General features: G+C 44.8%; 1 protein-coding gene across 2 annotated transcripts in view; it reads left to right on the plus strand.

Annotated features, from left to right (window-relative positions):
* The window catches only part of CDH12 (cadherin 12), a 1,332,533-nt gene that overhangs the window by 1,084,046 nt on the left and 223,961 nt on the right, over positions 1-24,526 (plus strand). The gene's annotated exons all lie outside the window — the stretch shown is intronic.

The raw sequence follows: 24,526 nt of genomic DNA on the forward strand, positions 1-24,526 counted from the left end.
TGAAAACTTTGAATATTTGTGCAATTTTCTTTTGCAAAAAGGGTTTTATTCGTGTTGAGTTGATGGTTAATAATTATTCGTGCTAATTTAGAAAAAAGATGGGGCAAACTTATGAAAACAATTATGTGTTAAACATTCCACAAGGAAATGATGACTCGTTGAAAGCAATGTGCTAATTTTAACTCATCCACAGACAAGAAATTTCAGAACTGCCAAATATTTAAAAAAAATCACTGTGTGAGGAGAGGGTGAGACCATGGATGGGGTGGTGCATCAGGCGGTAACTACCTAAGAGGCACTCCTGCCCCCTCCAGACACTAACTCCCCCCCAAAACAAATGCTTTCTGAGGTTGGTGCCCATGTCCTGTGGTGTTTTAACACCTCTTAATGAACATCAGCTGTTCACAGCCTCCAGACGCTCTATGCAGTAGTTTCCAGTTTCTCTTTTCTTCCATTGTGTGACTTCACTCCTCACCTTGTGACCAAGTGATGGGAGCTGACATTGTGTGGCACATGGTGGCACTGTGTAAGTTGGCAGTCTGGTGTTTACTTATCATTATAATATGATATGTCATCCATTATTAAAGCTGTTCTGGTTGCTCTCATCATAAAAAAGAGACCTCTCTGAGGAGCAATATTACATTATTCTCCCGGCTACAGTTAAATGTCACTCTCACTTCATTGTATGCTTTAAGTTTAAAAAATGGTTTAGTAAAGAAAATTAAGGAACAGAACGCAATTACATCAGATAAAAGTAGACATCTGAAGAACGATCCAAGCGAATATATGAACATGCAATATGAATAATATTACATTCTGATAATAGAAGGAAGATAATAAACGTTTAAGAATTTTACAAATTAAACATATCTTATAATAGATAATGAACATAATAAACTTGAATTGAAATACATAACTGTAATGCTAAATCAAGACCATTTTAATTATTTTTTAAGGGTGAAAGGAAAGAACAGTAAAGAAAGAAAAGAAAAGAAAGAGACAAGGCAGAGACAGGGGGAGAAGAAGGAAAGGAGAGGTGAAAATAGAATGTACTGTTAAGGTTAAACAAGCGAGTAGCTAACAACTATGTGGTGCATTGTATGCTTTGAGAAGTGTTTTTAAAAAATATATATATTGAGGTTTGTGGCAAACATTACTAAATCGGTATGTATCATTTCGCCCGCATGCATTGGGTAGTAGCAAATCAGCATACACAGTAGGGGTAATAACCCAATTATCTTACAGGTATAGACAGCAATCCAACTAACATAAATAATCGTTCCATCTTCATGCATGTTGACTTGTTGTATTCTAACCACACAGCTGTCTACCATGATACATGCTTCCAAACTTTATAAGCTAACTAGTGTCTACAGATTCCCACTTCTAACCCTCCCCACTCTCAACTAGGACTTCCCCCACCACCTCCATGTCCGGTGTACAGTCTCAGGTTGTGTATCCTTGTCATTTAGCCCCCATTCCATGTCGATTCAATGCCCATTATGTCCGTGATGGCCGGTCCCCCCTGTCTCTTGAGTACCATCTGGTCCATTACCTTACTGTGGGCTTCCCCCAGCCTCCTCTAGGTCTTTATCTTCTTTTTCCGCCCCCCCCCCCCCCCACACTCGTCAACTTTCCCATCATTGCCCGCCAGGCCTGTAAATCATCTTCTACCTTTTTTGTCTCGTCTAGTCTGCTGCATTTGAATCACTTCAGCTGTTGTCATTTTGTCAGTTTGGGCGGTCTGCGGCTCAGCCACAAAATGGCGTTCTGTCGCTTCGGTAGCACCAGTCCCAGGAGCACAAACTTACTGCTAAGATTCCTATTCTTAGGTCGGGGCAGCAAACCCAGCAACACCACCCGGATCTCTTCTGCTATCTCCCAGTCTGTTACTCCCTGCAGCGCAGTCAGGACTTCCATCCAATATCCCTGAAGCGTCGGGCAAGCCCAGACTATGTGAATTAATGTAGCTTCCGTCTCCTCACTTCTAGGACACTGCCCGATCGTTCCGGGTAAAACCTATGCGGCAGCTTGGGGGTCAGGTACGTTTGTTGTATGTAGTTTAATTGCATTAGCTTGAACCTCGTGTTCGCGCTCACTTGCTTAACCCCTTCGTGGATCTTGACCCAGTCCCTTTCAGTAATATTGTCTTCAGACAGTACCTCCCACTTCGCTAGAATTGGCAGTACGCCTGTCCTCCCGTATCACCTGATTGAGATGGGAGATCAATCTGCGGCCTTTGGCCATTATTATCAGGGTCTGAAAAACCTTTGAGACAGGGAGTTCGTCCCAGAACATAGGCCATAATCCCCTCGCCACTTGCGCTATCTTCCCATATTGTGAGAACTGACCTTGACCTATCTCAAAATGTTCTATTGCCTGTTCACGTCTAATATACTGTGTGTTGTCAAAGAGATATCCCATAATCAGACATCCCCCCTTCTACCACTTCTGCACTGACATAGATGCAGAGATCTGTTGAAAAGGTCGGACAACCCACAAGGGCATGTCCGGGGCATACAGGGCTCTCTTCAACATTCTCCAGACCACCAGTTCCCAAATCTCTGCCATATGACGAACAATATATGGCTATGTCAAGGGTACCTGCGCCCCCATCATTAACAGCTCAGGCAACTCCCTGTCTCTGAAGGTCCCTGCCAGCAGTACCTTCTCCCAATTATTATCCCCATCCTGCCAGCGTATCGCTTGTTGTAATTGTGAGGCTGTGTAATAATATTCCAAACACGGGACCTCTAGACCTCCGTTTTGCCATGTTTTTTGGGAAGTGGGCACTGACCTGTTTGTGCTTGGGTCCCCACAATAGATCAGTTATCAGCCTGTCCAGTGTGGTAAAGAAGTGTTGGGGGATCCTAAAGGAGTGCTGCATCGCGTACAAGCATCTAGGCAGGACCACCTTTTTGATCAAAGCTATCCTCCCCATAAGTGACAGAGGCTGTCCCGCCAAAAGCGCACCGGTCCTCACAGTCCCTCCACTACTTTGCAGATGATAAGCGCCAGGTATTGCTCAGTTGGTTCCGCCAGTTTGACCTCTAGGTATCGGGGTGCCATCCTCATCCATGGAGCCCCACCTCCGGCTATTCCTCACATCGGCACAAGGCCAGTCTCCCCAATGGTAGCAGTTTAGACTTTCCTGGGTTTATCCACAGGCCCAGCACGTGACCTATCCTCTCCAGGGCACCCAGCAGAATCAGTATTGCAAAGGCTGTGTTCCGGACATACACCAAGGTGTCATCCACGTACATGGACACCACATGATTAGTCTCACCCAGTGTGACACTGAAGGCATCCAACCCTGTTTGTAAACCTGCCAAGAGGGGATCCATTGCCATGGCAAAGAGTAATGGCGATAATGGGCACTCCTACCTGGTACCCCGTTGCACTCAAAAGGCCCGAAATACCAACCGTCCCACTCTGATCCTAGCACTGGGTGCCAAGTACAACAACTGCACCCACTTCAATAATTGTGCCCCTACCCCCATTACCCACAAGACCTCCAAGAGGTACACCCACCCAACAGAGTCGAACGCTTGTTCGATGTCTAAAAGTGCCTAAGCGTACTCCTGGCGGAGCATGGGTGAGTGCCAAACATGGGCCAGTCGCGGTAGATTAAGGGCTGTGCTACACTTGGGGACAAAGCCTGCCTGGTCAGGATGAATCAGACGCTGTATGTATGGTTGCAGTTGTGCCGCCATGATCCCACTTAGGACTTTCATGTCAATATTCAGCAGGGATATGGGCCTTTTTGACCCCGGAAGATGAGCGTCTCTATCCGCCTTAAGGAGCATGACTACCACTGCTTCATTCATGGAAGATAGGAGTGTCCGGAGGTGGAACGCCTCATTATACACCTCAAGAAGGAGTCAGCTAGAATGTGCGCAAAACCCTTATACAATTTGGCTGGTAGGCCATTATTCCCCAACTCTTAGCCAATTTCAGGGACTTAATACCCCCCAGTATTTCCTCTTTCGTGATTGGTTCATCCAGCACTTGGCTGGCCTCATCCTCCAAATGAGAGAGGTTCAGAGTAGTAAGGAACCTCTCCATCTCCTCGAGGGCCGGAGTGGGGTGCCCCATGTATACTCCAGCCAGATGATCCGCCAAAGTATCCAGGATGCCCTGCTGGCTGTACACCGTTTGTCTGCCCGTGGTTTTCATCTGTACGATAGGAGATGTCAGCATCTCATTGCGTATCAGTCTCGCTAGCAGTTCCCCGAGCGATCCCCCTCCACATGGAGGCGCTGTCGGTATGTGGTATAGTGGAACTTGTCCAGGTGGAAAAGCACCGCTAATAGTTCCCCCCATACCTCCTGCCACTCATTCAAGCATTCAGGCGCTGTAGGCAGTACCTCTTCCAGCTCAGCCAACCTCCTCTCGGTATTCTGAATGTCTCGTTTGGTCTGCTTCTGACCCCATAGGTTGTGCTGAGGCAAAACCCACGTACCACCACTTTCATTGCCTCCCACTCTAGACCTCTCGCTGATGCTGAGCCACAATTATTCATAAACTAATTAGTAATATCCTCCTCTAGCTTCCTGGCAAGGACGGGTCTGTAAGTGTCTCCGTTGGGGGTCGCCATCTGGGGATTGCCGATCTGGGCCTGCTCATGCCCAGGGTTAAGTGCAACGGGGAGTGATCCGTTATATGTCTTGGGAGGTACACAATTTCCTCCACCTTGGGCATCAAAGTCTGCGACAAGAGGTACTGGTCCAACCTGCTGAACGTATTGGCTGCAGGTGTGTGACAGGAGAACACCTGGACTCCGGGTGCCGAGCAAACCACGCTCCAATAGGCCCAACTCCCTCATCACGTCCACCAACGCCCCAGTTATGCCAGACTTGGTGATCTCCCGAGGGGGTTCACAGTCCAATGTCCCATCCAGGACACAGCTAATATACCCAAAAAGGACAATGTGCGCACCTAGGTAGGGAGTCGCTGCCATCAGTACCTCATAAAATAGGGCAAGGCACATCTCCTGACCGTCCAGCCTACCATGCAGTATAACATAAAGTCCCTTGGGGTCAAGTACATTATGCAGATGTTAAAATGGTGTCCACTGGGCCACCCAGATCAGGGCCCCCTTGCAAATCCCGAGACTGAAGTGGAATACAGTTGTCCTCGCCTCCTGCACCTAATGTACGGTAGCGTATCACCCCAGACATGTGTCTCCTGCAAGCCTGCTATGGCTATTTTATACCGCCTTAGGTAGGAGTGCACCCTTCTACATTTCTCAAGTGTCGGCATCCCCCGTAGGTTCCACGTAAGGAGTTTCATCAGGGACGTAGCCATAAGCCTGCACAGCTGGCGTTCCACTCCCGTTCCCATACCGCCAGTACAGTATCGACCTGATCAATCTTTGGTGAACCACAATCCAGACATGGATCCCTTGAAATTCCCCAATAACCATGAATAACAATGGAAACAAATTGAGCTCCCAGGACCCCCTACCCACTGGGCAGTGAGACACAACTATCCCTCCTGCCAACAAAGTGAGCAAACAGCGCCATTCTCCACCCCATACCACCCTCCTCCAGATTTCCGGATGAAATATTAGTACACTGCATTAATCCCCCCAATACAATGTACAGAACATGGCCTGCTGGGCCACGTCCTGCATAAGTCCATCCACACAAATGCCATGAAGGAGACCGGTTTCCGGACCGGGAGCGAGGATTTAGCTTCCAGCTCCCATAATAGAGCCCAACCGCTAGTGAGGGGTGTGTCCCTCCCCCCGTGGCAAACATACCCACCTTGTTCCTCACCCAAAATCATAAAAGTGCAGAAGAGAATAAATTGACATGGATTAACATAACATTTGTTCAAGCCACTTATCTGAGTGTCCATAGCCCCGGACCAGCACTCCCATCCCCTCCTATGATTCAGCCAACATTAGTGTCAGGAATGACCCCCAAGGAGGTCAGGTCAGAATCCGGTGACCCTTCCACCACCTGCAAGGTCCCATCCTCGCACACTCGAACTCTTCTAGAGGCACGCATGTTCCTCAGTTGCATGTCTCCGTATTTTCTGCTCCCCTGTCCAATCCAGTCTGTAGATTCCACAAGCGGACCCGACTCTGTCCTCGGCCCCTTCCGTGACTCCGGGTCTCCCGTGATATCCATTTTGTCCGAAGCCTCCTCTGCTGATCCGAAGAACAGAGTCCTGCCCCTGTGTTCCACCTGAATCTTGGCTGGATAGAGAAGGCTGTACTTCATCCCAGCCTCACTCATGCGTCTCTTCACCACCAGAAAGGTGTGTCATTGGTCCTGCAACCTTTGCTTGTAATCCGGTAAGATAACAATGTATTGTCCCTCGTAGTGCACGTTTGACTTGGCACAGGTGGACTGCAGGAACATATCCCGATCCCGGTAATTAAAGAATCGGACTATGATGACCCGTGGCGGCACCCCCTGGCAAGGAGAATTTTGACGGTTTGCCGGGAGTTAGAATCAATGTTATCCAATCTTCCAGAAACAGTTCTGCAGAGGGCCCCTCTGCCCGCTCTGGAAATCCCACAAATCTCAAGTTGTTTCTACACGAGCGCCTCTCCTGGTCCTCAGTGCGCTCATCTAGCTTAATCGCCTTCCTCTGGCGCTCCATAACCGTGTCCTGCAAGGTTTGACCCTCATCTGAAGAACATCCACATTTTGACCCTGTCTGAGACCTTATACGGGTCACATCTGAGGAGATTAACATTAATTGCCACCAGGGCTGGACTTGCCATAGTGGGCACCGGGCGTTTCCCTGGTAGGCCGCTAGGGTGTGGGCTGGTTTTGGACCCCTGAGGGGCCGTTTCTTTTACCGGGGGTCGGCAATATCAGCCCCCGGTAACAAAATCAGCCAAAACCGTCCCTCACAAACTGCTCAGCGGCACTCCGCCTCACCCCAGGGGGGCAGCTGAGCAGTTTACCAATGCCGGTTTCTGTTCCCAGTCCGGCCCTGATCGCCACAGCATCGATTCTGGACAGAATCTTGTCCCTCTTTGTCTGTAAGGCCACCAGAATGTCATTCAAGGTGGGCTTTCATGGTGTCCCCGGTGCAGCCATCTCAGTGTCTTAATTCCCTCGTGTGTCTCGTTGATTAGGGCTGTGCGTAGTTCAAGATTTTGTTGGCGCCTTTATCCTTCCCTATGATGCGTCAGAGCGTCTTGTTTCCTCCTTGCCGAGCAGCACCAGCGCACCACCGGAGCCAGCACTCACAAGCTCCTCCCCTTGTAGTACTCTGGCACACCTACCGAACAGGGCCCCAACCGGCCACCACAGGCGTAGTTCACTTAGTGCTCAACTTGGGTGTTGGATACTCTAGGTCATCACCAATAACCGCAAGTTCCATCCGGACCACCTTGCCTTTTCGCCTACTGATTTATGTCCCACACCGTCCAAAACCAAGCACAGATGCGGAGAAAGTATAGACTCCCCAGCAAGCCTCAATTGTTCAGCACCTCTCCATCCACCATGACCAGGCTCAACCAGCTGTCCAACCTGGAAAATCCAGGCAGCTCGTCATGAGCCGTGGAACGCTCGCATGCGGGGATAATTCCCCTGCTGTGCTGAGCGTACCACGAAAACGGGTGTGGTCATGACGAGCTCAGCTCGTCATGAGCACACGAGCACTGTGCCAGCTCGTCATGAGCACCGGGGCGCTGCGCATGACCCCCCGCCCCCAACACAGCAGGGGAATTACCCCTACACGGAAGGGGTTAAATGCTTAACTGCCCTTCATTTTTGCTTATTGATTAAGCCATTGGCATGTTACAAAAATATTGTGATAACATCATTAAGCTATGTTTTCATTCACAGTGTGCCAAATGCAATTGCAGTGCAAACCTTAATATATAGTTGACTAGAGTGTCATCTTTACCCTTAATAGCCATTAAGAAAGTTGATTCACTATAAAAGTGCACAATGCTAGCAGCCATCTTAACCATATTAGATACCTCTGGATGCCCCCACTATGGCAATACAAGGCCCAGAAGATACTTAACTCAAGAGGCACAAACTGCTAAGTGCCCTATGACAAAGTGCATTGTGTGAAAAAGAATGATCATTTAAAATGCTTAATGGACCATTTGCCCTGTCCCGGCCTGTACAATATTCTATCTCATCATTATCATCCTCATTCAGCACAAAATACAGACTGACCGATTACTTGATAGAGATCTTTGCTAATGAAGAGCAGCATTCAGTACACAAAATCAATAAAGCAATCAAGTTGTACAGTATAAATAACTTGGAAATATTGCTTCTGTGTGACAACTTGAACCTTTCAGAACATGCATATTGTACACTGCTAAGAGTGGAAAAATTGACCAAGGCTGGCAGAAGTGATGGTGCCCCAGGCCCACATGGCATTCCGCAAGCAATATACAAGTTGGATCCGAAATACTGGGCCAACCCAATAACAGCATTGTTCAAAGAGGACGAACACATGGACATAGTCCCAGACAACTGGAGGGGTCAATAATAAACCCAATCTTCAAGGGGGTGATCAAACAATTCCAGTGAACAACAGGTTAATAGCGCTCATCGATTCAGAAGCTAAATACTATGCTTTGTTAGGACTAGAAGATTTAACAGATTGGTCAAACCCTAAGAATCTGATTCCACCTCAAGAAACGGGCTTACAAAAAGGGTACGGAAACACCATTAGCATGTTAACAGTAACAATGGTTGCAGAGAAGTGCAAACGTCTAAAGAAAAAACTACAACGCTGCTTTATTGACTTCAAAGGAGCTTTTGATCGGGTGGACCAAACCCTCCTATGGGTAAAATTATTAGGATGATGGGGCATTCAAGACAAAGATTTAAGAGCTATTGAATCATTATATACAGACACATGGATGCAATTCAAGGTGGCAGATGGTTCAAGATTATCCAGAAGAATACCTATAGCCAGGGGCCTTAAGCAAGGGTGTGTGCTTGCTCCACACCTGTTTAATCTCTTTATGGTTGATTTATCCCCTCAGCTTGATCCCGTAAATTCTCATGCTCCAAGATTAGGACCACTGACCATATCACATCTTTCATATGCAGATGATATTGTTTTTCTGAGCAACATGAGGATGGGTCTTCAAAGATTGATTGAGGAAATTGCTGTAAAGACCAATACATTGGAAATCAATAATACAAAGACAAAAACCATGTCAATAGGGAACAGATCCAATGATCCTCTGGAAATCAAATAAGATAATGCTAGCATAGAAGAGGTTAACATCAATAAATATTTAGGCTTCCATTTTGAACTTCAACTTTCAGGCACACCAGCAGTACATGGCTAGACAAAATAACACCATATTACATGCCTTCTGTACACATGTAAAAAAAACAGGAAGGTCCCTCTTTTCAGCCATTACTAGCAATCATCCATGCAAAATTCCTTCCCACACTAGCGCATGGTGATGCACGGTAAAGATGCTAAAATCTTGGATAAAATGCAAACAAATACTTATAAACGTGTTTTGGTCTTCCTTGTAACGCGTCACCAGCGCAGATCTGCCTGGTATTTGGATTGACACAAGAGACAGCAAGAAGATACCACCCAATTAAATCCTGGCATAAAATACTAAACAAATAGTCAATCCCTCTAGTTAGCGCTCTATGGCAGTCACTGATGAATGACGCACGCAAATTCGAGTTATAACAACTATTCACTGTTGTCATTAGAAAAAAACAATACAGTTGACTTATGGGATCTAAATCTGTTACACCCTACCTTCTGCCGTCTGATCAACAAAGCAGCCAAAATTCATTCACTAGTGGAATATAAAAATATATTTTTGCAGCGATCACATGTCTGGATGACAATCCAAACATATGTCACCTTACAACCAGCAGCATACCTTTCTTTAACTTATCCTGTGTATCTTAAGAAAAGTTACTGGCAATTCACCTTGGAGTACTGCCGCCCTTAGCGTACAAACCCTCTTTGAGATACAAAGGACCTAAAACGTGCAGGCTATGAGGCGCCTTCAAAGAGGATTTTTTTGCATTTGCACTGCATAGGTCCCGCATTAAAGAAATCAAGCGCCTCTCTTTGTTAAAACATATCTACAACAATAGGGGGATTTGTTCTTGCAGAATGGCAATAACGAGGAGCCTGACCCTTTGGACTCTCATCTAAATTACAAACTTTAGAAATGTTTGCAATTACATGACTAATTACTCAAACAGGGCACCACAGCTCCAGCATTACCGGATTACTGTGAATATAAGACAGCTATATGACTCTTTAAAAACCTGGGACTCTGGTATTTTGTACACATCGAAACAAAAAATGTAACTTCTCACATTCATGCGCAGTGACTCTTTATAACAACTTAGTTTAAAGACATTGACCTTTTTGTCTGAAGAAAAATACATGATAACACCTGAGTTGCCAAATGATTTTTATTACATTTCATATTGGCAAAATAACAAAGTGAACGTTTACGAAATTGACAAACCAGAACAGTAACCGTGAATTATGTTATTCAAAAGGGTTTTATTATTTTGTAATTGACAAGAAACTCGCCAGCAACAATATGCATCTACTCGTGCTCACCCTTCGCATTCTTGCCTCATTCACCACCTCTTTCAGCAAGATGAGGAATGCTATTAAACAAAGTGCAATATACCAAAGTACTAGAGTAACAAAGTTGGCTAAAAGTGCCTAATAAGCCATTTTGCCCAGAATCTGCCCCTAAGGTGATTCTTAAACATACAGAGCTGCTCATGTATTCTCTCAAGTGGCTCTCCAATAAACGAATACACCTGTCATTACTCTATCTCTTTGTTTCTAATCATGCAAACTCTTCCCATTTTGTAAATTTCTGCCCCACACACCCTGTGCACCCCCCTCACTCTAGGACCCCCATGTGACCCTGAGTGCCCCCTTACTCTGGAGCCCCCCATTGTGGCCCCAGGGGCCCAACCTTCCGCTGTCTGGCACCATGGTGCTGTGCCATGCTTCCCCGTCCCGCTAACGTCTCACCACCACCCATTGCTTTAAATGGGCCGGTACTCACAGGTACTGAGTACCGGCACTTCTCTTACTGCCGAGCAGAGTACCGGTACTCATTAAACGCTGGTGCTGGCGGCCTGTCTCTGACGGCCAAGGCACTTCTGTGGACCTGAGTCGAGCCCCTGCTGGACTATTCAGCTTGGGCTCATCTGCATACCGTTGGGGTGTGTTGCAAACAAAGAAATGGAGGCAACCCGGTGACAGCGCTATTAAGAAAGCCGTGGGAGGTAACCAGGTTCAAATGGCTTTAATCCCACCTCATTCTTTTGTGTAAGTGTCTGCTTATGATTGTCTGCTTGCCTGTGATTGATTTGTGTGAGATAAATACGAGAGAAAGGGGGAGAGAGTAGAGTCACATCTTGGAAGGTATCTTAAAGGAAATGTGTTGAATGGTTGTGTGTGCAGGTCTGCTTTTTCTGTGTCCCTCGAGAATATATAGTGTTGTGCCAAGCAACAGCAATTAACACTATAGATGTTGCAAATATTAAAAAACAAAGGAAATGTTAAAACATCACCGCGTTTTGCTACGTTGTGTAAGGAGTCAACAAACCTTCTTTGTTTATTGAAAGACATTTCTCGAGTTTTGGTATGTGCTGCAAGTAGTATAGAAGTCAAAAGTATCGGCATGACTTTTCCTAAGCCCCGCCCTCAAGCCCCGCCCACTCACCACATTTAAATGAGTACCTGCACTATTTTTCTTCCATTTAAAGCACAGCCACCACCTAAAAAAAAAGAAAATAAAAAGAATGGAATATAAGGATTAATCTACAGTCTGAAACTTCCCTCATGAGCTTTTGTGCTTCCTCCACTGTTGGGCACAATTTGAACAGGCCTAAAGGCAGAATTTTCAGCTTGGCGGTATGGATGAGGGTAGCCTGCATCCCTGCTTGACTAAACGCTGGATAGAGTGCTTTAAAGTCTTTTCTACTCGAAAATGCCACCACCATAACTGAAAAAAATTAAATTGGCTACTCATTGTTAACCTGAAATGCTTTCTCCTGGATTGCCTTAGTTAAGACCTTCTCTTTGACATGAAATCGGTAAAATGTATCAACAGCTTGCAAGGGTATTTAGGATTTGCAAGAGGCTGGGCAGGTACATGAATTGTGAAGTCCTGTGGGAAATACGGAAGCACATGCCAGATTGCTCACATACGAAATTACACCCTCCGCATCCTATTTATGTTCAGGAATAATTCTTAGGTTAGACCTATGGGAGTGTTTTCCCATTTCTTCCTGCTTTGTATTTAATACTGCTAACTGTTTTTCAATTTGCTGCACAGTCACAGAGGCTGATGACAACTTATCTTCACAGTTTGAGAGACGCTGTTCCATTTCTTTCATTTTATCCAGAGCTTGTTATTTTCCCCACTAGACTGGCTAAGCAGGTTGCCACTTGTTTAGCAAGTATTTGTTGCGAAAGCTTCATTGACTTTTTTCCCTCCAAAATGTCACATAAGACCCCTTGCATGGGCAACGGTAGCCTCCATTGCTTCTAATTGCTCCACAAGATTTTCATGCAGTAAGCCCTCTGTTATTGACAAGCACTGTTTTCCGCTGCCCATTAATCTTTATTTGCTCTGGTGACTTACCAGAGTTTATGGAGCCAGAGTGAGCCGAACCCTCAATGTTTGTACTGCTCAGGGTAATCAGTTTTACTCAATTGTCTTTTTTTGAGTTAGGGTCCACGCTGGCCCCTCTAATCTATTGTTACTGTGATGTAATTTGGAGTCTTCATGATTCCTCCATCTCACAGTAGTCTAATCCTTTTACTCACACCGGTCTCACTGTGCCCCGAGCAGCGCCACCACCAATCAATCAGGGGTTTATAAAGTGCGCTACTCACCCATGAGGGTCCCAAGGGTGTGGGGGTTGGGGGGTGAGTGCAGCTCCAGGTCAAGCGAAGAACCAGATCTTGAGGTTCTTCCTGAAGGAGTGCAAGTTGGGTGAGCGTCTGATGTTGACTGGTAGCTCGTTCCAAGCTTTCGCTGCGACGTAGGAGAAAGCTCTTCCTCCTGGTCTGGTTCAGCAGATGCGGGGGGTCTCTGCAAATGCGAGGTCAGCAGAGCAGAGGTTCCTCTTGGGTACGTAGAAGGAGACTCTCTTTTTGAGGTACTTGGGTCCGATGTTGTGGAGGGATTTGTAGGCGTGGGTGAGCAGTTTGAAGGTCACTCTCTTCTTGACGGGGAGCCAGTGGAGGTCTTGTAGGTGTTGGGTCATGTGTTCGTGCCGTGGGGTTCCAAGGAGGAGTCTGGCTGCTGTGTTCTGGATGGTTTAGAGACTGCTCCTTGTCAATTACTTCGACCTTTCACCCTGTGGGAAGCAGAGTGCTGCTTGTTTTCCCTGTACTTGGCATCACTTTGTGGGTCCTCTGGCGTCTAATAGCTAACAGGGCAAGTCCTCTCTTTCAAAAAAACACCATCTCTGATCCTAGCCAGTTTGTCATTGGCCTCTCCAGAGGATCTTCCACCATATTTCCCTTAATGTTATTTAGCTGTCATCACACTGACAATTTAAGAAGCATTCCCTGAAGCCAATGAATACTAAAACCTCACACCTGTAACTACACTTAGAGATACAGAAACTGTTGAAGTTGCTCTGATAGTTGGACCAAATCAGTTGGCAGAATAGGGCTCTGTCAGTGTTCTTGACCCTTTTAGTATCAGGATTTCCAGATTCTTCTGTTGACGGGACACTATGGTCCCACCCCTCCATTGAAGACATGCAGTGTTCTTTTAAACCTCAATTTCATGGCATTGATAGCAGCATTTTTCTTTCTTTCCTGATAAGGATTTTTGACCCTCTTTCTGAAGGTTTTGCCAAATCACTGTGAGCCACGTGCTCCTTTTTTCTTCCAATTTGCAACCCCAGTCTGGTTTTGGTAACCTCATTCTGTGGATTTCCAATAGAGTCTTTGCTGGGTTCTTCCCTGTTCAAAGATATTTGAGTCCCACAGTGCCATCCAGCTCAAAGTAGATGAAAGTGAACCAGCACAATCATCATCCCTATACGCCCATTTTCTAAAATGAAAAGATGACAAAACAAAGGTTGTATAGTTTGTGGGTGAATATCTGGACGTCTGGCCTTTGGCTGACAAGATGGGGTTAGTGTTGAAACCTGAAACATGAGTGAGTGGAGCAATTTACAGCAATTGACTCTTTCAGTTACATGCCCTGAGGTGGATTCTATCTCTGATACCAGAATCTGCAACAAACTGGCTCTTTTTAAATTGTGTCTCCCCGGATCTCAAAACATACCTGATCTGACACCTGCTGTGTCTTTCAGATCATGAGTCACTGCTCTTTACACGTGACCCAAGGAAACAGCACATCTATCCAGCTTTGATGCAGTGGTTCCAAGTGAAGCAGATTATCTCGTCTGCGAATTGTCACCTTGCTTAAAAAGGCTGTTATTTAAACTGCCCTGATGTGTATGGCATCACTCTTTGAACAGCTCACTACAGGGCTTAAATGATTGTCTACTGAAAGTATTTATGTTTCACAAATCCAGAACAAATGAAGACTTCTTGCCTTTCAATGTTTCGACGTTATTGATTTCTTCTTTCTGATAGAATTGTTTTATTTCTCTGAACTACTTAATTCCATTTGGACCCGTGATCCTCCAACCAACATTTTACATTCACATTTCTCAAGAATCAATGTTTATAAACATAACTTACCAGTTTGTTTTCTTTTACCGTGTTTCCTAACTGACTTATTTTTATGTAATTTTTGTAAATTGGTTAACCATCAATTATCTCGCGCAAGGCTCACTTCTTTACACACCCCACCCAACTTTCTTCTTTGCTGTTTTATGATTAACCTGTTATCCACCTGTTTAGGTCGAGCCTGAGCAGCGCTTGAGCTGCTAGGTGATCTGTTGTCTGAACTTTGTGGGGTCTCACTCCTCCCACGGTTTGGATAGGCGGTTGTAAATTGTAACCTCCAAATGGCTAATGGTGGGTGCATGTCCCACCTTCTCTAGCAAGTGCACTCCCATGGAGTATTGCTGTGGGAGCGAGCAGGGACGTGCACACTGGTTGTTTTAAAAGCAACACGTCATGCAGTGCTTTTTTTTCCCCAGCCATTTATAATGTTTTCCTTTCAGCTCCACAGCATGCTGGACTTATTTTTTTTCTTCAGTCGCACACCATGTTATAATTTCAGCAGCTCAACATGCAGCAACCGGAAAGTCCAGTCCTGCATTTCATGATGATACCCTAGAGTTCCACGGAAGCAGCCTCATCGCATTGCCGCTTGCGGCCTATGGCAGTCTGCCTGCCCTCATTACTTCACTAGGCTTTCCCCTGTGTTATACTTTTGTGGTTTCCAGCATCTGGTTTCAGCATGTCTAACAGGTCACAAAACAGCAGGTTCTATGCATTTCAAAGTGCATGCAGTCTGTCCTTCTCCTTTAGATCAGACTCAGCCAGGGGAACCTCCCAATTGAGTTTAAGTCTTCTCGGTGAAAGGTTTAGCGGTTAAGAAATGCTTGTGTCTGATCCGTTCTCCTGGAGACCACAGCCATGGCTTAGCGGATGTATTTGAAGAAGCTTCGATTCCGACGTGGGAATAGACGCCCAAGAGCGAACTTGCCAATCACAGATTGGCTTGACGTGACAAAATTTGATTAATGCCAAAAGTGGAGTTCTGTCCCGTTGCATTTCCCAAAAACACAACTACCGCCCTCTCGTATATGTCGATGACAGCCTGTGTCACACCGGCGAGTCAGAAAGTACCTCGCCATGCTCTCACCATAGATGACACAACGTCAACTTTCCCCTCTGTTGAATTAAGGTAGCACAATTTTCTGCAATCTGCACTGCAGCCTAAAACATAATGTCTACTACCCAGATAAGTGGACAGAATCCGCCCAAATATGGTCTAAGTCGGCAGGTCATTAGAAGAAGGATCGCTCCAAGTTGTGCTGAAGCTTTTTAGCAGGTTGAATTGGAATAAAACGCTTCGGCACACTGCCAGTATAATTGGCAGCATTTGTGTAGACATGAAAGAGATTATATCACTGCATTTTGGGCCTTGCCATCAGTGTATTTTATGGCAAAAATGTGTATTTGACATGTGAAATGTGTGCTGCGCTGCTTATAGATTAGTGGTATACACTGCCTGCAAGCTTTTTGCCTACTTTAAAATTTTGAGCATTCGGATGGCTTTAAAGCAATATAAATTAGACTAGCGAGTGAATGTGAGGTAAAGGCTGGAATCAATGGTCTGCAAGATAAACCAATGGGTTAAAAGTCAACAAATATTTAAGAGCGGTTAGCAAGGTCTTTGCAGGACATCAAAAGACTTGCTATGCACAAAATCAGCATCTGTGGATAAGCCCATTAGAGATTTGTTCCTGTGTTTTAGAGGATCACGTTAACACAATCGCTTGTACTACCACGGAGAGTGTGCAAGTTAGTGCTTGTGCTATAGGGAGTGCGACCTAAAAACATAGAGAAGGATCCACTCTAATTGTTTCAAAACTGTGCTGTCTTTAGCTCATGTAAGGACTTGTAGTTAGTGGATTATTTCATTGCAGCAGATGGTACGGGTAAATGAGAGTGACACATGGGTAATGCTAGAAAAAGGTGCACTGGTGGGCTACAAAACACATCTTGATCTATGCACGTGCGATCCAGCAGACAACACTGCTCACCTGCCTCATTCCTCTCTGAGCTGTCGCAGACAGGTATGGATAGTAGTCTGCATGATAGGTCAGTCGATTATTGCACTTGCTTAGGAGAATTACACGAGCTCCTTAAGTGTTCTGCACATTTAAGAGGAGGATGGGAAAACAATGCAAAAATGCTGGCAAAAAGCGCACTACTGGCATACAAAAGACACACCCTTCTTTTTAATTGGAAAGGGGACTAAAGTGGCATCTGCTAGGGTTAAAATCTATAAAAACAATACAATATTTCACTGAGATAGCCTCATCACAGAGTGACAACTGTTATAATGTAATCTGCTCCAAAATATGTGTATAGTCCATGGTAGGACTGGAACAACAAATAGGTTCAGGCACCCAAAAACAAAACAACAAAACGAGCCCACATTTGCAGATAACAATATTTTTTGATAAATTGCTTTGGTAGTATCAGAAGTTCATCGTTGGGGCCAGTAACACTGGTCAAGACTATAAACACCATGATGCCACTATAGCTCATCTGAAGGTCTCCGGAAGCTTATCTTCAAGTCTAGTAATGTTTCTAATGCACAGCCATGAACTTTTTCAAATCCATGAATGCCCTGCCTGCCATAAGTCAGAATATCTTTATCATACTCTCTCTCTAGCCTGGAGACTTCTGTTCATTATCAAAGACACATGAAGTGTCCTCACACTAAGGCCTTGAGGCTCACTCAAATGTCCAAGTCCCAAGGGCCCTCCACTTGCCCTCATACTCTTAGCAAAGGCCTACTCAGTTTCTATCCTCAATCTTTTCTCTCACACTCAGCCATCATGGTTCCTGCACACCTTCAGTTTTCTGGGGGTATTTCTACTCTTAAGTCTTTGTGGTTCCTGCTTACCCTCAGTCCCCTAAGGTTTCTACCAAAGCAAGCAGTGTAAAGCAACTATGTCCCTGATTACAAATTGGTTGGTGAAGTCGGCGGGAATTACCGGTACCTGAATTACTGTTTCTGGAAGGTAATTCCACCCCATAGTTACTTGATTACAAATTAAACAGGCCAGATTGGAGAATATGCAGACCTATTGTTTGGGGTCAAATTAGGCATGATCCCAGTTCCATCCTTTTTAATCCTCCCATTTAGCCTGCATTGAGCAAGTGGTAAATGGTAGTTGAGGGCTGCTGCAAGTTGTGGTCAAGGGTCAGGAGGCTTGCGAAGTCTTGGAGAATGTCTAGGGTGCTGTTGTGTCCCCTTATTGTGTCACTGGTGTAAGTATCTGACACTTATACATCTCTCCCGCCTAATTCATCCTGTGCACCACATTTATTCCAGATCCATGTACGTGCTGCACCACTATATCCAGCGATGTGTAAACTACACCCCCATCTCCCTGCACACTGCTCTCAAGCCCTTTTTGCAGGGTCATCCCTGAACTTTTTGCCTTCCTCCCGTTTTCTGTCTGACCTGTTTTTGTTGGTTTTATGACTAAAGTGCATATGCTTTCCCTATTATAAATTGATGTAATGGATTAGTGACTCCATGATTGGCCTGTTTGGTATACTTGTCAGACCCTAATACAGTGCACTGCATGTCCCCAGGGCTTGTAAATCAAATGCTCCTGGTGAGCGTGCAGCACTGGTTGTGCCAACCACAGAAGCAGCTTGTAAAGTGTGTCTCAGGCCTGCCATTGCAGTGCCTGTGTGCAGTCAGGTACGGCCATGTTGACTGGGCGAGTGCACCCACTTGCCAGTCCCTAAACCTTCCCTTTTCTGCATATTAGTCACCCCTATGGTAGGCTCAAGGGCAGGGTGCATTGTAGGTAAAAGGTAGGATATGCCCTGATGTGTGTGGCATGTCCTAATAGTGAATTACAGCCATTTTCGTTTTAATAGTGAAATTCTGCCAATTTTGTTTTTCTCTATTGTAAGGCTATCCCTTCCCATAGGATAGAATCTGGAGTTTGCTTATAACATCCTATAAGCATAACTGCCCATGGGAACAAGATAGGAAAATAAAGTTTGAGTTATGCATCTTTTAGTGAGAGTGATTTTTACATTCTGGGTTTATAAATCCCACTTTTAGAAAGTAGGTATTTTCTTGCCTAACCATGCAGTGTGCCTCTGCTAGATTGTGTACTGACTGCCTGTTTTGGACACTGTCAACTCATTTCCGTACTTGGGTCTTTTATTTGACGGAAAGATCAAGTTTGCCCCTCTGATAGAGGAGAGGGCTAGGAGACTAGTCTCAGCAAATGGAGCTATACTAAACTTTGCCCGACGAATGGGAAGCTGGTCCCCAGAGCAGGTGATGACATTGTACAGATCGGTCAGCATCTCACCGACCATCTATGGAGCCGAAGTATGGGGTTTCAGGGATGCACAATTGATACAAAAAGAGGAAGACAAATTCTTTAAAAAACTGTTAATGCTTCCGTTGACCATCCCAGGAGCAATAACACACAAAGAGTTGGGTACCCCATACATATCCGACCTGATTAGACTGAGACCCATACTGGCCTGGCTTAAAATTTGGTCAAACCCCAATGCGGAATTGTCTAGACAGATCATCCAGGATTGCCTGCGGAAAGAGAGATGGCTCCAAATCCCCTGGCTGAAATACGTCAAAGACACATTGGGGGATATTGACCAGCAAAGGTTATTTCTGGACCCCTCAACTGTGGACATATATTCCAACCACTTTGTACAAAAGCAACTACTCGAAAAATACAATGGTAGGAGGAGGGAGCTTGATTCTATTAAACCCTCGGTAGTTGCTCATTCGCTTGTTTGCAATGAAGTGGGCATGGAACCGTATCTCTTTTTAATGTACAGTCAACATGAGAGGTTTTTAATGACTCGTTTTAGGCTCAATTTGTTGCACCACACTTTAGCTTATCCGTCTGGGTTTACGCAAACAATTGAGCAGAAGGGTGCCTGCGGCTGCGACAATAGGTCTCCGCAGGACACCCTTCATTTTGTATTTGTGTGTTCTTTTTATAAAACACCGCACCAAAGATTCTTGGTGGACATTTTAAAGGACTCAAATATTATCCATGCCAAATCTGCCTTATTGTTTTTGCAAAGAGCCACTGAAATGCGTACTTTGTTTGCTATCATGAGTTTTCTAAAAATTGTTTTTAAACTAAGAAACACAAGGGGCTGATAAAATTGGTTGAAATGGGAGGAAACTAAAAAGTCATATGGGGCCTTGTGTCATATTTGCATTCTGTTCCTATCATCTACAAAAACCCCTTTTAACTTGTCGATCCTCTTAAAAAGGTATGATGTTCAGTATGTTTTTATGTGATCATGTATTACTATGTATTTTTTATGATGGTTTTTAAACTTCGAAACGAATAAAAGAACTGAACTGACTGCCTGGCTTTGGGGTGACAGGGGCTGGGGATGTTCCTTCTGTTCAAACATCCACTTGGGGAGGAGGGGGGGTAGTTGTATCCTGCCTTTCCAGGGTGAGTTAGGGCTGGGTTGACATGGGTTGCATTCAGAATAGCGCGAGGAGATTTCTTTTGCACCTGAATGGTCCTGGTCTGCCAAGGACAATGCTGTCTCCACCTCCTGCCAGGAAGCTGCACCAGGGAGGACAGAACTGGTTTTGGCTGGGTAAAGAGCTTCTCTGCACAGAGAACAAAGAGATTTACTGTATTACACGAGGGGCCCAGACCGCACACTTTTAGATCACTTCTGGAAATCAAAAGGAACCTTTGCCAAGGAGAAGAGCTGGAGAAAAAGAGGCAATATACTGCCCTGTGCTGTTTGTTGTCTGGGGTTGGCCTACAATGGCTACTTTCCACCAAGGAAAGAAGAAGGACTTTGCTGTTTGCTGTATCCTCTGCTTGATAAAGATTTCCAAGTGATTGAGTAGAGCTTGCCTCCAATTCTGAAGTCTCAGGGACACAGAGACTTCACCCAGTCCCTCCTGAACTCCTTTGCTTTGAGTTCTGACCTGCTGAGAGGTGCGTGCCAGAGTTCTTGGCCTCTGGAAGTTGTTTTGGGACTGGAAACTGCAAGAATTGTGAAAATCGATGCATCACCTGTTTCTGACGCACCTCAGCGGTGCAAGAGACTATTTCCGATGCATCGCCGCCGCCGAAGAAACGACGCAGCGCCTGCTCGTGGCTGAAGTGTCTGCTGTGCGACGAATCCTGTGCACCGATCTCTGTGCACCGATCTCTGACGTCCGAGATCAACGCACTGATTTTAACGCAGGCCTGGTTGGAGAAGAACCTACACATCACACCAGATCGTCATGCAACACATTGAAGCGTCATATCTGTTGCATCGTTGGGAGACGCAGTAAGAAACCGACGCATCACCTCCCAACGCAGTAAGAAACCGATGCATCACCTCCTCTCTGGTAAGGAACCAATTCATCACCTCCTCTGCGCAGCATTAAGGAACAGACACCTCACCTCCCCCAGAGCAAGGAACCGAAGCATCACCTTCCCTGAGTGTAAGGAACAGACACATCACCTTCCCTGCGACCCTTTTTGCTTGCATTTTGTGACGCACCCAAGGTACATTTTCTTGGAACAGAAGTATTTCTACCTTTTAAGAATCATATTTTCAGTAGTGTGTTGTGGATTTTTGTTGTTTGGTCTTGTTTTGGCTTGGAGAAAGATTATTTATTTTTTCTAAACTGATGTGGTGTCCATTTGTAGTGTTTTCACTGTATTACGGTATGTGTTCACAAATGCTTTACACACTGCCTGAGATAAGCCTGTCTGCTTTTGCCAAGTTATCAAGGTGGTGAACAGGGGTTATTTTAGAAGTGTATCCCCCTTACCCTGACTAGATACAAGGGTCTCTATTTGGACAAAGGTACCTACATCTGCCAGCTAGAGACCCCCATTTCTAACAGCGACCTACCCCTAATTTTATTTCAGTTGAATATTTAACTCTAAAGGTGCCAAAGGGCAGCCCGGTTCTTCCCTTCCCTAACATGATGCTCTCCAGCATTTCTTTGCATCCTTTGTGGGAATGAATGAAATTGTTTCACTCCTAGTTTGAGAGGTGAATTCATCCATCCTTATCAAAGGTGTTGGGTGAGAGTAGTCCAAATGTATTAAAACAAGCATTTGCAATAGCTCTCGCATTACTGAAAGTTTAAGCTATTGGCGTTGCAAATAATAATGCTACGTCAATAGCTCAAACTTTCAGTAATGCGAGACCTATTGCATTGCAAATGCTTGTTGGCTTTGCTATTAATTTCCCTATCCTTACTGTTAGTTACTGCAATGTAAGTTCTATTTTCAGCTTATACTTGATTACATCTCCAGGGGGCGTGATGGAAGTGCGTTAATGGTCTGTAAATATGCACAAAATAACCTGTGTGCTGTTTCTCCTGATTATTATGACCACATGGCAAGCCAAGAAACACTATGAAGGAAAACTGCAAGTTCACCAGGAACTGCAAACATGGGTTGGACTAAAGCAATGCTTCTGATCATTAACACATTTACTGTGTAACTACAATGTCCTGTTCCTAATAGACATTGCTGATAATGAAAGCTATTAGGCACACATTGTACCTCAAAACTAACATCTGTAAACGTATGTCTTTAGGTTCTTAGCACCAAAACTATTTTAAGAATACTTGAAGTGAGTTGAGGAGACATGGAAATACAAAGAGAAGGGGAGAGAGAAAAAAGGTGTCTGATGTGTGCTTATGTGCTCACAAGTGCATATGCTGTTGCAGTGATTGTCCCAAATAAGTGTTGGAAATATGTCAAATGGACATAAATAGCACGCAATAATCATGCAAGTTTATAGGAAACGTGCTCAAAAATCCTAAGCAATATGTGTTTTGAAGATAATAATTTACCATTAAGCCCAGTAGTGACCACAGATTGCAATACATGTCACTACAGAACTTATAAGAGTTTTTAGGGTTGGGCCCTTGACATGTAAGAAGATGTGGCCCCTTTAATTGGAGGGATACATACTCGCACTCATGCACCCACAATTGTATTTCGAGTGACCACTCTAAAAATATAAGGTTACGGAACATGGACTGTAACCTACCGGCCCTCATGTGTTTGCTTAGTGCTGTATGTACTGCATCCCCTTTCTGTTCCACACTCTGCCCCAAACTTGGAAAATACCACTGGCAAGATACGGATCAAGGATTAATACATACTTCCTGCACTGGCTGCCGCTAATGATTTAATGGTCAATTTATGGATCCTGTAGGTGGTTGGGGCTGTGTCTCTTTACATTACTTCTTGGTCAGTGATGGGCAGACGTTCTTAGCATGCAGCGACTTGAAGCATTATGCCAAAGTCTGTTTGATTCAAAGGGGACTGTGCACAGCACACTAAGGATAGAATCTTTTGAAGTATGTTGTAATATTCATGAAGGTGAGAAGATGACATGTCTCTAAATAAGTGGTGGAGAAGACTAGGAGGATGTCCAGGTATGGTTCACAATGTGATTAGAAAGATATTTGCACTCACTCACGCCAAGTTCAGAGTGAATATTGATAAACTGAACATCACATATCTCATCAATACAGGAAAAACTAGTGAATGACTTTCAGTTGAGGAGTTTTATAAATTGAAAATATACCGCATGTACAGCTCCCCTCAATACAACTTTTTACATATTGTGGCCCTGTCCTTCTGCACACGAGGGCACATTCATGTAATATGTGTGACTCAGGTTGACATGGTTAATGCCAAGATATTTGTGGCTTCTAAGGCGTTGGCATTTTCCTCATCTGCAACACTGCTGAGGAGGGCACTGCAACACATACATTTTACACTGACCATGAAGACCTGTGTGTACACGGCTTTGTAGAGGAATAGAAGGGGTTATTTGAAGGCATGCATTGACTTCAAATATCCGTTTTTCGCACAAGGGAGTACTTCTGCACATTAACTTAACAATACAGTTGATGGTATAGTGTTACCATCAGATTCCATTCCCAATCTGCCTCTGATTAAAACATGAGCAAAAAGAACTTGAGATCATCAGCATCCCCAAGAAGGGTGCATTGTCCCACTCTTTGGGTATCACCAAGTGAGGTAGCAAAATTTTAAAATATTCATGGGTAGAGAGGTGGCATCAGTGGGTGCATTACACTCCCCAACAAGTCTATCAGGCGGAAAGTCTAATGTGTTCCCACTGCTGATGTCATCGTGTCCCAACTTCAATGTACCATGCTAGTGTTGTAAGAATGACCTCAATCCCATTTATCACTAGACCAACTCCACTGTATCTCTTGATGTAGCAACACATTCCTAAAACTCACTCTCCACAAACACAAATGTGAACTTTTAAAGCTCCAGTTGGTGGACTTTGGGCATGTCTTTGCAGCAAATGGGTCATTAGCTGATCATCTGAAAGTAAGCAAGTGCATACTAAAGTCTGAAAGTAACTAAGGGCCTGATTTAGATCTCAGCGTCCTGGCAACTCCGTTACAACGGAAACTGACATCCTGTCCACCGAAACCTAAATTCCATAGGCTATAATAGGATTTATATTTCAGTGGACGGGATAGCCATCACTGTTGTGATGAAGTATCCTGTCCGCCGAGATCTAAATCAGGCCCTAAGCTGACCATGGCCCCACAGAATGACGGTGACAATCTGAGATTTGTATGGCAGCAGACTGTGGAAGGTTTATCCCCACTTGAAACCCGGAGTGCATAGTACCACTTCAGCAGCTACCTTTAGACAACACAGAATGAGCATTGACTGGCAGACACCAGAATCATTTCTTGGCCATTAAACATGTGCTTCTCATTCATGGCAAATTTTTATCCCACATGTGGAAGGGAGTTGGCCATTAATTGTAATCTCCAAGACACAAGGCAATTTTACTCCAAGAAAAACCTGATTATGGTGTGCCAAATCAGTGGTCTCAC

This window comes from Lissotriton helveticus, chromosome 4_1, assembly GCF_964261635.1.
Source record: "Lissotriton helveticus chromosome 4_1, aLisHel1.1, whole genome shotgun sequence".
NCBI lineage: Eukaryota > Metazoa > Chordata > Amphibia > Caudata > Salamandridae > Lissotriton > Lissotriton helveticus.